We start from the raw sequence: 15,909 nt of genomic DNA on the forward strand, positions 1-15,909 counted from the left end.
GTTGTGGTGAGTGGATAGATTCGAACCTACGAACATTGAGTTTTCATTCTTCCAACACTTTACCGATGGACCAAGCTTTGTCTCCACGTTAGTGCACGATTACAGGGTTTATTACGATTTAAATAAAATGGTTGGCTGTTAGAGTTTCTTGCTCACATATTTTGATAAAAAATTTTCATTGCTTCGTAGATACGTAGAGCAATGTTTAGATACACATTTTAGGAGAGTGCATTTTGGTGTATATAATAATTTCATGCCAGATAAAAGCTAGATAAGTTTTGATAAAATGTTTTATATGTAGTTCTCAATAATAAACTTGCTGTTCAGGGTGAAGTTCCAAGGTTCAGCATTGACTAACAGTTTTTGCTATTAATATCCCTTCTAACATTATTGGCAGTGGACAAAAGTTAGCCCGTGTTGAAGCTTTTTGCTCCTAATTTAATTATTTTACTTTATTATTTAACGAATATATTGAAAATTGCCAGCAGGTATGCAGTAATTTATTTCGGGAGGGGTCCGACTTCAATATTAGGATAAATTATAATAAAATTTTTAAAAATATCTCCAAAATTAGGCTAAATTTACAGAAAAGTTGGGATTTCAGAGGGGGTCTGGACCCCCTGAACCCACCCCTAAATGCGTCCTTGTTTGACAGTAACGTTTTCTCATTTTGAAACCCTCAAAAATTTCGGATATATAAAGGAAAACAGTTATTTTCGATAAAATATCACTTCAAGGAGACGCGACAGTTTTATTGCACATTGTGGTATCCAACGTTCACAAGGGCAAGAATTCCTTCTCTTTGGTCTGCCATTGTGCTCTATCGAAAGGTTACGTTTGTAAAATATTACTCCAACGAACAGGCGTGATTGGCAGATAGAAATACTGAACAGAACTCCACAGAAATGCATGCTGAACTTACGTTTATAGCTACCCTATGGTGATTTGCCCTCAAGGTCAATCGAGAGGTAATTCAGTTCCGTCTCTGTTCTTAAGCCATGTTCGTATCACTTCGAACAGTTTTGAGAATGAAAAGCATGCTTCGTAATATAACAGACTTCTTTCGCGTAAGAAATCGAAACTCAGTTGGTCAGAGCAACTAGTCTGTACGAATTAGGTTATTAGTTCGATCCCAATATGAGTAAGGGTTTTTATTACTATTGTTTTTCTCTTTTTTTATGTGCGGAAAAATCAAATTGTGACATCGCGATATCAAATGTATTTGGTTAGGTAATTTTTGCTTTAGCTAAACTTTAAATATCAGTAACCGTCGAAATAATTTCACTAACCGATCAGTTCTGAACATTTCAAACACGTCAAACCAGTGGCATAACATGACGGTTAATCTCTCCTCCTCAGTCCTTAGTTATGCGTCCGTACATTCATGGGCGTACCAAGGGCCGGGCGACTTCCCGGGGCGCCAGAGAAAGAGGGGCGCCAAAACGAGCCTCAAAAAGTAAAATTTATAGCGTGTTTTCTACTGACTTTTTGGTTTATATTCTTGTAAAGTAGTGACAATTACATAACCATGGAAGAAGAGAGTTTCATAGTACTAAGGGTTCTGTATCGAAAAATGGAGAGATGGCATGTAGAATAAAGGTTGGCGGGGGAGTAAGCATTGTTTGTTTGTTTGCTTGAGTTCAGCGTTCCACGATTATGCCTTAATGGCTAAAGGAAAAAAATGAAATCTTTCAGTTTTACGTCAAACGGTTATGCCGGTTAGGCTAAAGGAGACAATGATGATGAGTAATGAATGAAATGGTGGAATGAAGAAAGTGGGAAGAAACGGGAGAACCCCGAGAAAACCCACGCCCACGGTGTTAGGCCAAAGGAGATGTGGATACTAATTATAGTGGAATCCGAACCACTTTTATTGTTCAACAGTGATCCACCGGGAATTGGACCCGGTACCACAGAAGACAGGCGTGCTAGCCACAAGACCAAACGGAGGGCGGAGTTTGTATTGTTTATAGCGGGCCATATCCTTTCTGAAGTTTTCCTAGGTAATGAATGTTTTTTTGAAAAATGGGTTTAAAATATTAAAAATACTATGGTAAAATGTAAAATATAGGCTAGTACCAGGGGGAGGGCGCCAAAAAGTAACTTTGCCCTGGTGAAAATTTGGCCTGGTCCGCCCCTGCGTACTTTCTGTATATTTTTGGCCTTGCAGCTTGTGTGATCCCCACGCCACAGGGTTGCGGGGCCGGTATTTACGCCTATGCTTCGAACGTAATTCAATAACTGCTTAAGAAATTCTACCATCAGCTTGGAAATGGGAATATATATTTTTCTAATTGTCCCATAGAACTTTCACTCAGAACTCTAGATGAAATTAAGTAGAAGGAGGATCTGATGGTTCCTAAGTAAGTTCCTTTCAGAAAGTTTGCTATTTCTTTAACGGTGATGTAAATAAACATACCGGATACTCATCGTTATTAGCCCGACACCAAACCATCCTAGACAAATCCCTCTAGAACAATGATTGGCAAAAGTTTATTCTGCCTAATTTTATAAGCGACTCATGGGTGAAACACTTGTTAACGAAAGCAATGCTGTGTATACACTTCCTTGTTTCTGACAAAATATAAAGTGCTTTGTAATCTTTAGACACTTTTCCTATTCTTTTTGTCACCCTTGGTTGTGTAGGGCGGCCTCGAACAAATCAAGAAGAGGTAATATTACAGTCAAGGGGCGCAATAAATATATTAGGAATTCTTTTGTTACCTAACCATAATGGCCTAGAGTCGTCTTCGGTAGAATAAAAAATGCTACGTGATATTCCATCCACAAAGGAGGAAAGGATACTCTAAATATATTTCTTATTCATTTTGTCTGCCCTGCTTGTCAGAAATTATATACTTTCTGTTGCGACGGTGCTGAAAAGAGAGGGGGAAAATAAAACGTCGTGCCTCCTCATACATCTTAAATTTTGTTACGTGGTTGCTCAAATTATTACTAAAGAAAGCACTTTAAACTAAGATGTCTAAAGTTACTATTATGCAAGGGTGGCATATTCAGGAATAATAATAATAAATATGAATGTCTTTGGAGAGCCGAAATTATGTGACACGAATCATTACATGTAGAGCTTTAAGATGAGTGGTCATAGGAGAGGAAAAAACAGGATTTTTCTCTGTATGACTCTCTAACGTAAAGATTATGTGCTGAAGGTAAGAAGCATAATCATTCTACAACAGGTTGCTTTTATGTAGAATATCAGTTACTTCAGTTCTCCTCCTTCGGGCTACTTACCTCATGTGGTAAATTCAAAACAATTTCAATTTAAGAGAAATACATTGTAAAACTTTTCCGTAATTAAATATATATAGGGAAATCTGTTATCAAAGTGTCCAAAAAAGTAGATAGAAGACTATCAAGTGAGAAACATTGTGAAACTTTATAAAATTCTCCAAATTAGAATTAACATTTACTGGAAAACATTCGTTATGCACCAGTGAGCATGTAGTGAGCAGTGAGCACAGGGGAAATAATTACGAAACTGTTTGCAAACAAAAATTAGAAACACTAATGCAAGTGCCACAACAACTTTTTCTCTTTTTTTGGTTGAGTCATGAGTTTTGCACATATGTGAATCTTTACATAATATTCACATAAAAATAAATAAAGTAACACTACAAATGACAACGGCATTTCCATGGTGTTCGAACCCACTACCTTCGGCATACAGACTAGTTGCTTTAACTGCCTGAGCTAATTGTTTTCTAACGTGAATTGAACCTGTTCTAAGGTAAAGAGAAATTTTCATTACGATTGTGCTAAGAATTCGTCCTTTTCCATAGGTAATTTCCACTATTTGCTCTATCTCTACGTTAATACTTAGCATAGATTCATATATTTGGAGTTCGCTGATAATGCATGTAGTAAGACATATTAGAAATGTGCCGTTAAAAGTTTCGTCTGTAGATTTAATCCACATTTCTCTCAATAACATAGATGTCGCTGCTTCGTGTTGAACTGCAGAATTCCCTCGCGTTCTTCAAAATTTCCCACTTTAGCAGAGTTGGTAATTCTCGAGATTTCTGTCGATTTAATGTTTCTTGCTTCTAATTTATTTATTTTAAGCTAATATCTAATACAAATATTAAAAACGGGTTTGTTATTAACCTGTCCTGTTGGATAAACCTTCCGAAATTTAGAACATATAAAGAAAACGGAGATATTTTCAAAAAACTTCAAAATAAAGAGACGCGTCATTTATTTTGCTCATAGTAGTACGTATTTTTAAATAATTTCCTTTGTTAATATTGTATAATAACAACAACAATAATAATAATAATAATAATAATAATAATAATAATAATAATAATAATAATAATAATAATAATAAATAATCTAACTACAGAATAAGTTTTTACTGAAAATATACTTTTTCAAATTACTATTTATTTTACTGTGTAGTTTTACCACTGAATTACACGAACAAGTGCTTTTTTTATTTAGCTTTTAGCTATTCTAAGCACGTTAAGTTTATTATTATTAACATATTAGAAGTTGCTATAAATATGATATTGAGAAGATATGAATTTCCAACAAAATATTTTTACAGGATATTTCTGATGATCGTGTACAACATTTGAGGGCTGATTCTACCCATAGAAACGAGGAGATAGTTTCAGTAAACGTATTATCGGAATTATTTTATTTTAAGGGTACAAGCGTTGGAAAATATTTTTCTGATTGACTATATCTAAATTTACTAGTTGTCGTAGAATTAAAGCATGTTATCGTCTGAGAGTTGTAGTCTGCTCTAGACCTATCGAAAAATCTATGATTTAGAATTATTCAATGGCGGTGTAAGGAACAGCCACTCGAAGTGAAGGAATGTCGGATATTCCGTTAGGAAAGGTGCACTACAAATAATAGAACAGTATTTATACACTTTGGAGAAAATGGGTAAAATAGTACTCAAAAATATGTATCTACCCAAAAAGTCCTAATACACGAGACAGTGTTCCAGTAGGATTTATTTAAAACACAAATCTTGTCGACCACTTTAAAAACAAGCCTATGTTATATTTTTGTAGACATAGCTCTCTGGTCTGTATAGTTATTTACACAGTATGATAACTATATCTTAACCTTTTTTATACGAGGGAGGATCAAAAACTAAGTTACAAGGCCGATATTTCTGGAATTCCGTCTGTTATAGAGGAATCGGGCGTGTGCAATAATTTTAATACATAGTTGACAACTGTGCAAAGTTTCAGCCACCAGCCACCTACGGCACTAGTTGTAGGTAAACACAAATGGCGACTCGTTTGGAAAACTGGTCTCGTTAAGCTCAGTTATTCGATTTCTGTGGACGAAAGGTGCAACCGCGGCTGAAATTCACCGACAGATGGTAGAGGTTTACAAAGAGACTGTAATGTCTCGTTAGCATGTCTCAATAAGGGCATCATCTTCCTTCATGACAAAGCGTGCTCGTATACAGTCCAGAAAACCACCACGCTCTTGGAACAGTTTCTCTGGGACTTCACCTTCCCTACAGCTCAGACCTGGCTCCAAGCGACTTTCGCTTGTTCTCGCACTTGAAGGAGCACCTAGGAGGTCGTCGCTTTGCTTCAGACGAGAAGGTGAAACACTTCGTGACAACGTGGTTGAACATGTAAGAATAGAATTTTTACGAGGAAATCTTCAAACTCATTCCACAATGCAAGTGCCACAAGTGATATGGAGATTATGTCGAAAAAATACTCTAAGACATCTGGTCCCATTACAGTAAAATATATACTATTATAGCACCCAGAAATAATATATTTAAATACTTCAATGTAACTAGAGAAGCATGAAATGAGCCGATTATACTGTTGCCCCACTATCTCAAAAGAGATGAAAGGTAAATGTAATCTCGTCCCTACTTCAGTAAAACATCAATCAGTGCCCCATAGAAGAAAAATGTTTCTTAAGGCTTTCAATTCTAGAGGGGCACAAATTAATATATTTTATATTTTTGTAGGGGGCCCAACTTAATATTTTCTGGGGGGAGGGCAATATTAATGTTAGACCTCCCAGAAAGTGTTTCAAGTTTCTGCACTGACTATACTTAAGATTTACTACTTTATATTTAAAATTTATATAACACGAAGAAAAGATACAACAGTTTTCATCTGAAATTTGCTAAACAAACAACCGAAACTATTATACTGTACATACAGTACCATCTAGTCTTGCTGCAAAAATAGAATGTCCAGAAACTTTTCTAGTTGCTTAGAATCCTCGTCTATCTACGTTAACAAATGGATTAGAATATGAAGTATTGCTGTAGGCAGAACACTTTGACAAGCATTTATTCTATTAGTTGTGATGATGTATGAAGCACTTCTTTGAATGCAATATGTTCGTCACAAAAGCGCTCTGTGTCGTCACTACCACTGGTCCCAGCTTCGAACAAGCTTGTAGACCAAGCTGAACTTCTGAAAATCCAGAAGAGCCGTTTAGAAGTAGTAGTAATTGTCTCCTGATCTATTGATGTAAGCTTAAAATACAGCGTTTCACATCAAATCCCTATAAAGTAGTGCAATATTTTACATACAGACATATAAAAAGTAGTCTTTGGGGGGGGGGGAGAGGCAGTCTCTCCACCGCCTTCCCCGTGGACCCGCCAATGAAGCTGAAGCAAATAGATATGGGGGAACTTGCTGATATGATTAGGTAAACAAGTGCTTCCAATTAATATGGGGTATTATGTCAGAATGTTTCAATAAATGTTTTGTCATCATCATGTGTTTCCAAGTGTAAATTTATGAGTAACATCATTCTGTGTTACTTTCTTAATTATCAAAATCTGCAACGTACCTGTACCTAGTAAAGTGATCTGAGAGCTCTGGTTGGCGAATACGAAATGAAACAGCGAACTCCATTGGCTGATTTGAAGTTTAGTATCCCTTTCAGCACTGAAGTTATAGGGGGCATAGAGCTACAGTTGAACGTCGGATACGAACCATATAGGCTCTCACCAAGGACTAAACCCGATTCTCCCCAGTCGAAGAAGAGTATACTAACCACCAGGCCAGTAGTCAGCCCAAAAATGTAAGAGGTGGGGGAACGATCCACCATATTATCCACCATTCATCACCATATTATAGTTCCCTTGCAAGCCTTCCGTGAAAATTTTAGGGAGACAGTAAAATTGTAGGGGGTTGGCCCCCATGACTCCCGTGGATACGGGTCTGCTGGCCACATAGCCACAAGAAAGCTTCACCAGTTCGAGTTCCGTTTGCTAGGGAATAGTTGTTTTATAACATAATATCTTATTGATTAGTATTTTGATCATATCTGATTTTTCCATAAACCCTATTTAGCTCCCTCAAGGTTATATGGTGGGTGGGTATGTAAAGTGCGTTAAGTCAAAAATTAGTGTTCTAGAGGAATCGCATTTGAAAGTTCAGGCGTAAGTCCACAGTCCGGTTTTGGGAAAATTATTAACTGTTGTAGCTCTTCATGTTAATAAGACTGTTTTTTGAATTTATGTCTGAAACCCAAAACCGGATTTATGGATTTATATTTGAACTTTCAAATGCGACTTGTTTAAAACGCTAACTTTTGACTTAACGCACTGTATACACCCATCCGCTATATATTTTAAATAAACGCCTTTGGGGAGAGAGATTCTGGTTTGACTCCCAATGAGATTTCATGTGGTTCGGATTGATTAGAAATGACGGTGAAGATTAGAAATGAATGAAATGGTGGAATGAAGAAAGTGGGAGGAAACGGGAGAACCCCGAGAAAACCCACGAGCACGGTGTTTGTCCACCACAAAGTCCACACGGCGTGAGCTGGGATCGAACCAGGGACCACAGTCCCTTTGAAGTAGTTGTAGTAGACATTGATAAATTAATGTAATTTATGGAGTTACCATACTTGCTGCTTGTCTTTTTCCACAAGGAACCTCTTTGTCTACTTATATTAGTTCCTTGTAGTCCTATAATATAGGAACATGATCCATGTTGTTTGAATTATTTATGGATGGTCGAAAATAAGTTAAGATGCCTGGTTAATTATAGTCTATGTTTGCCACTATTTTACTTCTTAAATCAAGTAACTTCTGAATTGCATAAAAAGTGTAAATTAACATCGAAATTTGAATACTGTCATCGGTAGTCGAATCTGGAACGATGAACAGAAAAGGTATACACGCTAATAATTCTAATTTAATGGAGCGACACTTCTGATTATTAAATTAAACTATAAACACAAATGTTTAGTAGTGTCCTTGAAACACAATTATTAAAGAAAAGGAGAAGCAGCATGTATTAACTTCCAGGTAGTATTCCTGGAAATCAAGAGCTCCATCGTGTCTATTTGGTTATCATACACGTTTTCGGCGCAGAAGACCTGGATTCGATTTCCTGTTGGAGCTCAGGTAATTCGGATTACATGTTAATATGTTGATGGGAATCATCTGAGAATCTGTATATTTAGGAAGTTATCTTTCTACACAAAGAAGACTATCATAGAAACATTGGCCTTATTTTGTAAATACGAAACAGATTGAGCTGTAGAATTTAAGCAATTTATTTTTAAAACTCAAGTTCGATAAATAACGCATGCACAAGTATATTACGCATTTAGTAAAGATTGAACCTCTGTTAGAATACTGGACTAGATTCTCACGACGACAAAGAAAAGTGCCTTATTGACTACGAGATAAAAATCATTGTCATTACCACATGCTATTATATTATGCACTGGGAACAATATTATAATAGACTTTAGCTTTCAAAGACTAAGCTAACGATTGCAATGAGCGCCATTTAATCACTCGAGAGTGAAGTGGATACTTGAAATATGCTTATGTAATATAGACTGGGATTTTCTCTACGCTTGTTTGCTTAAGTTTCCCCTTTGGAGAATCTAAAGAGAATCTTCTTTGTTAGTGTCTAGGATACGTGCTGTTGTGTTAGTGTTTATTGTGCCGAATAGTTCGAATGTGTGTTGGTGAATACATGCTGTAGTTTCGTTAGTGCCAATATTATAAGTAAGTTTAAGCTATTGCATATATGCAAAGATAGTTTCATTTTTTATAGTTTTCCAGATGCGGCTCTTGAGGAAAATCACATTCACAAAAGAATAAACTATGGGAAGAAAACTTACCTAGTGTTGTAATTCTTTTTATTGATTTGATTTCCCTCAAGAACCATCACTTAAGTTTACCTAACTTTTCATTTTAACTTCAGAGCTCAATGTTCAGTGGGCATTATGCAGAGTCGTTTTGACGTGTAATTAGTGCTATATTAAAGAATTCGACTAACATATGTTTTCTGCAGTAGTCAGAACTTTAGTATGACGCTAATCATACGTCAAAACGACTCTGCACAAGACCCAATGTGTCTACTGCAGTGCACTTTAGAACCATATCTCAATAGCTCCGTTACGGGAAACGGTCGGTAACAAATGAACAAAAATATTTACAATACATATTTTGGTTGTTATAGTTGAATTGAATTTTTATCAAGTCCAAACTGTCTATCGTTTCTGAAAATAAGATGGCAATTGTTGATGTGATTGCATCCGACGCAAATCGCTTTCATATAATAAGATTTCTTCACAAACAGAGGCATGTTCAACATTATAACGATCAATCGCTTAAAAACACAACGTTCCGCTGTAATTGAAGGTCAATTTGCATAACCTTGGGAGAACAATTCCGTCACCCATAAACAATTAACAATTAGCTTAATTTTATTTTCTTCACTTTAATACTCAGCTTTTTCTTATTTGCTTTTCTCTGTTTTATTCTCTAGAAATATTGTACACTCCGCATCAAAAAATTTGCAACAGCTAAAGCCGTGCAGCTAGGCCACCCAATATACACCTTCTTATCCCATAATCGTATGAGGTAAAGAGACTCCCTCTCTTTCCTCCTTTCTTTTCTCCCATACTAAAATTAACTAACAATATGAACGCAATTCTAATTTCAAACTACACACGCATTAGTTTCGATAAAATGAAATAACAAAACCGAGACGAAACAAGATTCATAAGTTGATGTAGGGAGAAACTGAAACACATACAATGAAAACCTGAAACTAAAGGATGTCTATTACACAGAGATTCAGAAATGAGGCAGAGAGAGAGAGAGAGAGAGAGAGAGAGAGAGAGAGAGACAGAGAGAGAGAGAGAGAGAGAGAGAGAGAGAGAAGAGAGGAGAGAAGAAGAAAAAGAAAAGAACAGATAAAACTGTGGAATTCAAACGTAGTAAGAAAAAAATTAACATTATAAAGTTCCGTTTCCAGAAACCCAACAGTAATATAGAAATAACGTTTGTTTTTACATATTTTTCAGAACTATTCGAATATAAAGAACATGCTTTAAACATTCATTATGTCACTTTCTTAATGGATAGCATATTTAATTTCAAGTAGAACTGTAGATCTCAGAGACATATCTAGGATAATGTCAGAAGTTTAACACACATGCTTTGTTTCCGCGTGGTTCGATTGCAAATTCGGTAGTGTTCGTTGGGCGTACTGATCCAAAATACATTCTATATACCCAATACACAGCGTTGGTCATATTTTCCATTTCAGACTACTAATGCAAACTGAACAAAAAAAAAAAAAAAAAAAACGAAACGAAAGGAAAAGAAAGAAAGAAAATTGAAGAGTGCTATTTTACTGCTAAATTTCTATCAGAAATACCCTATATTAAAAGTCCAAACTGTATCGTAATGGAAAGCTACAAATGTTCGAAAGGAAAAGTTTCTGTTCCTCATAGATATTGCATGTTTCAAATTTCAACGTAAATCGAATTTCAACGTTGATTTATAGCAATGAATCAAATTTTTTGTCGAACTAGTATAAATAAAATTTTGTTTTCAAATAACCAAAGAGGTTACCATTTTCTAGTCTTTTCCGAAGATTTATCTGTTCCGAACATCCAGCGTTGATTTCATCTTTTCCGGATATAACGTAATTTGCGCAGATAGAATGAACACGCTAAGAGCATAAACGGATCATCGTGTCAGTCGGATGATGATGGTTAGGTTATAGACGTTTGGTCGGATGATGTTGGTTAGGTTACGGATCGAGGATTCATATCCGTAGTGACCCGGTAATTCGATTGAGACTCGGTAACCAAGAGGATAAAAGAGAGATATTACTTACTCCCTTGCGTTTAAACAATATTTCTGTCAGAGATGGCCAGGACTGGAGATGTTATCCCCACAGCACGGAAAACACGACGCCGAAGTTCCTGGTTAATTGGATTCTCTAGACCAGGTATATCGGGCTCTTGCTCCTTTTTAACTTTGGAACATGAAGTGCGTATGTGTGTGTGTGACAGAGAGGGAAAGAAGTGAAAGATACAAAGACAGAATAGGGAAACGTCAAGAAAGAGAGAGAGGGGAGACGGATATAAATATTAAACATACTTATCATTGCAGTATATGGTGTAACAAATGGTGTAGTGTTTCTTTCTGAGAACGATAACACGAAAAGTGTATACTGCAGATCAATGATGTCTTTGGAATTTCCTGGTCATTCCCTTTCCCAACTAAACATTCGTAAATCGTTTCTATCATTATATAGGTGTTTGCTTCCACATTCTTATGTATTGCTTGTCCAGTTTGATAAGTCGATTCTTCACAATCACTTTGTTAAAAATTAACTTCGGCGTTAACAGGATTTGAAGCTATGTTTGATAGCTGTAGTATTGATAAGGTCATTACGTTATCCCTACACTATTATGCCATGTGAAACTAGAAGCCAAATATTACTTACTTTAGCCCTGATCTTTGTAACAATCCAAAGTGCACAACGAAATTCATTTATTCGACAGCCTAGAGAAAAATTAGTGCCCACTAATAAAGGAAAAACATACAATCGAGGAAAAAATAGAGAAATAAAACATATTTAACAGTAATTTCGCCGTGCAAGTTCAAAAGTACGCAAATAATAATAATAATAATAATAATAATAATAATAATAATAATAATAATAATAATAATAATAATAATAATTATTATTATTATTATTATTATTATTATTATTACTATTATTATTAGCATCAATTACCAGCTTCGTTGGGTTAAATCCAGAAAAAATAGTAATATTTTATTTACTCAGCCACTGTTTAGTATTACTAAACCGCTCTTTAAGATCGGTCATTTTCGATTAGTTTTATATATCCCCTCCCCCCCTATGTTGTGGGGTACGGCATCTGCAGTTTCATTGTTCTTCTCAGCGAGCCAGAAAACTATAAATCCGACACATATCTTTTTTTCGATCATTATTATGTCTCCCCCTCCTCCAAGTTGAGGGGATGAATCTGGATTTAAATAGCATCAGATGTGTCATTGTTAATTTCAGCAACTCCAAAAATTATGGATTTGCCACTAATACCGGTCATATTTCGTTCTTTTTTAAATGCCGCTCCCCTTCCCCATCTCTTAAGTTACACCATCAAAGTAATATAACAGAAACCATCTCAGGTTCGAATTTCATCTAGGTTAAAAATTTGATCGAGATTGGTTTGGTGGTTCAACCGTCATTAGGTTTTATTTATTTTTATATATTTCCCTCTCCCATTTCCCTCCCCAACTTCTCCCGTGAAAGTGAAATAAAAACCATCTCAGGCCCGAATCACAATTATGTTAAAAATTTGATCTAGATTGATCCTTTGTTTCACGAGTTATCAAGTTTTATATATTCTTTTTAACTCCTCCCTCCATCAACCCTAAGTTATAGCCCTATCTACAAAGTAAATAGATAAATACCATTTTAGACCCGAACTTCATCTATGTTGAAAATTTAATCGAGATCGGTCGAGTGGTTCAAGAGTGGTGAAGTCAAAAAGACAGTCACTTTCATTTTCATTTTTTAGATATATCTCCCTCCCTCCGGCCTCTACGTTGCACCGTCAAACTGAAATGATAAAAGCCGTTCCAGATCCGAACCTTATGTATGTTGAAAGCTTGATAGAGATCGGTCTGGTGGTTAAAGAGTTATTACGTTTAAAAAAAAATTATCGACCCTCCTCCTCCCCGTCAGTTCTAACGTTAAAATGGAATGATAAGAAAGCTTTCCAGGTACGAACCTTATCAATGTTGAATATTTGATCGAGATCGGTTGGGTGTTCAAGACATTAGGAGCCACAAACATAGTTTCTTTCAATTTTATAATATATGTTATTATTATTATTATTATTATTAATAATAATAATAATAATAATAATAATAATAATAATAATAATAATAATATTGCGTACTTTTGAACTTGCAAGGCGAAAGTACTGCAAAATATGTTTCATTTCTCTACTTTTTCTCGATTGTATGTTTTTCCATCATTAGTGGGCACTAATTTCTTTCTAAAAAGTCGAATAAATGAATTTCTTTGTGCACTTTGGTTCGTTACAAAGATCAGAGCTAATGTAAGTAATATTTGGCTTCTAACTTCACGTATAATGATAGTTTGGTTTTAGACCAGCTTCTCCATCGTTTGGCCATGTTGTCTTCGAATGGACCCTCCGTGTTCCGCAGTCAAAACATTTTTGGGTATGCTGATGATTTGACCGTAACCGGAGTTGATCCTGTCTCACTACAGGGCGTGTTTTCTGTATTGACCCGTTTTTCCCGCTGCTCGGGTTTGCAGTATAACGACAGGAAAACACAGGTGTTGTCTTTTAATGGTTTCCAGCTCCCAGAGGATCCTTTGGTTTCTCCGGCCTTACCGCATGTCACTTAACTAACTATTTTAGGCACCCCCTTTACGTCTCACCCAACTCCCAACTATGATGAAGTGTGGGCTCCTCTTTTAACGCAAATTCGTAAGCTGTTCTATTCACAGCGTTTCCGTAGGCTCCATTTACTTCACTGTATTCATTTTATCAATATTTTTGTTGTGTCTAAATTGTGGTATAGAGCGCATGTTTTTCCTTTCCCAGAAATTTATGCCAAACGATTTGAATCCTTATTTCTTTGGCATATTTGGCGACGTTTTTATTTTCGCATTCCCCGTAAAGTCCTTTATTTGCCTCGTTCCGCTGGCGGGTTGGGCTTAGTCAATATTCGTATCAAATGCCAAACGTTGTTTATGGCTGACACTTATGCGGCGCTCTCATCTCCCAGCTCTATCACTAATCATTGGGTAAGTTGTTTTTGGAAGGATTATGGTCAGCCGCAAAACCCTCCTTATATTCAATTTGTTGATCAGTGTCCGGCATATATCAAGATGTTCATCCGATATTGGAATTATTCCGGGATGTTCCTCTGCCCTCAACAACACAATGCGCACTCATATAGGACACTCACCGCGCACTTTTTCTCTGAAACTATTTTACGAGTACTTCAGCTTTATCCACACGTAGATTGGCCGCAGGTGTGGTCTAATATCTCGAACCCTGTCATACCTGAGTACATGCAGGTTTTGTGGTTTCAGGTAGTACATCAACTTCTCCCGACACGGGTGCGTCCCTATGAGATTCAACAAGCCCCAGATGACTTATGCGAGCACTGCCAGCAAAAGGACACATTAGGTCATCGATATACACACTGTGTCGGCTCGTAATCAATTTGGCACACTATGCAGGAAGTGTTGGGACGCATCACCCGTCGCCCGCCTTCACACTTCACTTTGCAATTTATGTTATTCCCTTATTTTCATTTTTATACCCCCAGTAAACATCGAGTGGTGCTCTTTCTTGTTGCCAGCACTCTCGTCTATTTTCGGCGCTTCACAACCTTGTTAGATGCACGCAGGTATTTTGACTTTTTTGAAACGCACACGTCGAAAGTTATATACACCCGACAGGGACCGGCACTTTTTTAGCCGGTTTTTAGAAGTGGTTTTGCAATAACGCACATTCCTCTCTTTAAGACTAGCAATTTTTTTAATGTCATATAATATTCTTATGTGATATATAGTATATGTGTTATTATGTAGTATAGTAAGCAGGTTTCAGCCTCCTTTTGTACTTAATTATGTTTGGCTCACGTTGTTGTGTTTCCAGTTTGTAATTTATGTCAGGAAATAATAAAACTGATAGTGTAAGAGTAACGTAATGGCCTTATGAATAATGCAGCTATCAAACATAGGTTCAAATCCTGTTCACTCCGAAGTTGATTTATTTACAAAGTAATTGTGAAGAATCGACTTATCATATTGGACAAGCAATACATAAGAATATGGAAGCAAACACCTGTATCATGATAGAAACGATTTAAGAATGTTAGTTTGGAAAAAGCAAGGGATTTACCAGGACATTCCAAAGACATCATTGATCTGCAGTATACACTTTTCGTGTTATCGTTCTCAGGAAGACACACTACACCATTTGTTAAACAAAGTTTGGCTAAAGCAATCGGTGGTGTAGTAATAACGTGCTAGACTTCCAAATGGAAAACATTGGTTCGATTCCCCATCAGGTAGTATGGCTTTTTCGCATAAATTAATGGCTGCAAACTGAGATTCATCTTCTGATGGAGAACTTACAAGGCATCAATGGCGGTATTTCGAGTAAACAGTGTGTGCGTTCTACATCATACGCTGCAATGATAAGTATGTTTCATATTTATATTCATCTCCCCTCTCTCTCGCTTTCTTGGCGTTTCCCTATCCTGTCTTTGTATCTTTCACTTCTTCTCCTTTCTCTCTCTCTCTCTCTCACACGCTCTTCATGTTCCAATGTTAAAAAGGAGCAAGAGCCCGATATACCTGGTCTGTAGAATCTAATTAACTAGGAACTTCGGCGTCGTGTTTTTCGTGCTGTGGGGATAACATCTCCAGTCCTGGTCATCTCTGACAGAAATACTTTTTAAACGCAATGGAATAAGTAAAATCTCTCTTTTATCCTCTTGGTTACCGAGTCTATGTCGAATTACCGGGTTACTACGATTTGTATCCTCGATCCGTAAACTAACCTACATCATCCGAAGTAATATCTACTGAA

General features: G+C 36.4%; 1 protein-coding gene across 5 annotated transcripts in view; it reads left to right on the plus strand.

The window, feature by feature from the left end:
• The window catches only part of LOC145693315 (clavesin-2-like), a 159,172-nt gene that overhangs the window by 56,645 nt on the left and 86,618 nt on the right, over positions 1 to 15,909 (plus strand). Inside the window, exon 1 of one of the 5 annotated variants that reach the window (XM_081769195.1) lies at positions 8,818 to 9,001. The exons of the other annotated variants lie outside the window; for them this stretch is intronic. The gene's annotated coding sequence lies outside the window, so the exon portion shown is untranslated. Of the gene's footprint in view, positions 1 to 8,817; positions 9,002 to 15,909 lie in introns of those variants that run through there. 5 annotated transcript variants of the gene reach the window in all.

This window comes from Thermobia domestica, chromosome 8, assembly GCF_964235325.1.
Source record: "Thermobia domestica chromosome 8, izTheDome1.hap1.1, whole genome shotgun sequence".
In the NCBI taxonomy this organism is placed as follows: domain Eukaryota; kingdom Metazoa; phylum Arthropoda; class Insecta; order Zygentoma; family Lepismatidae; genus Thermobia; species Thermobia domestica.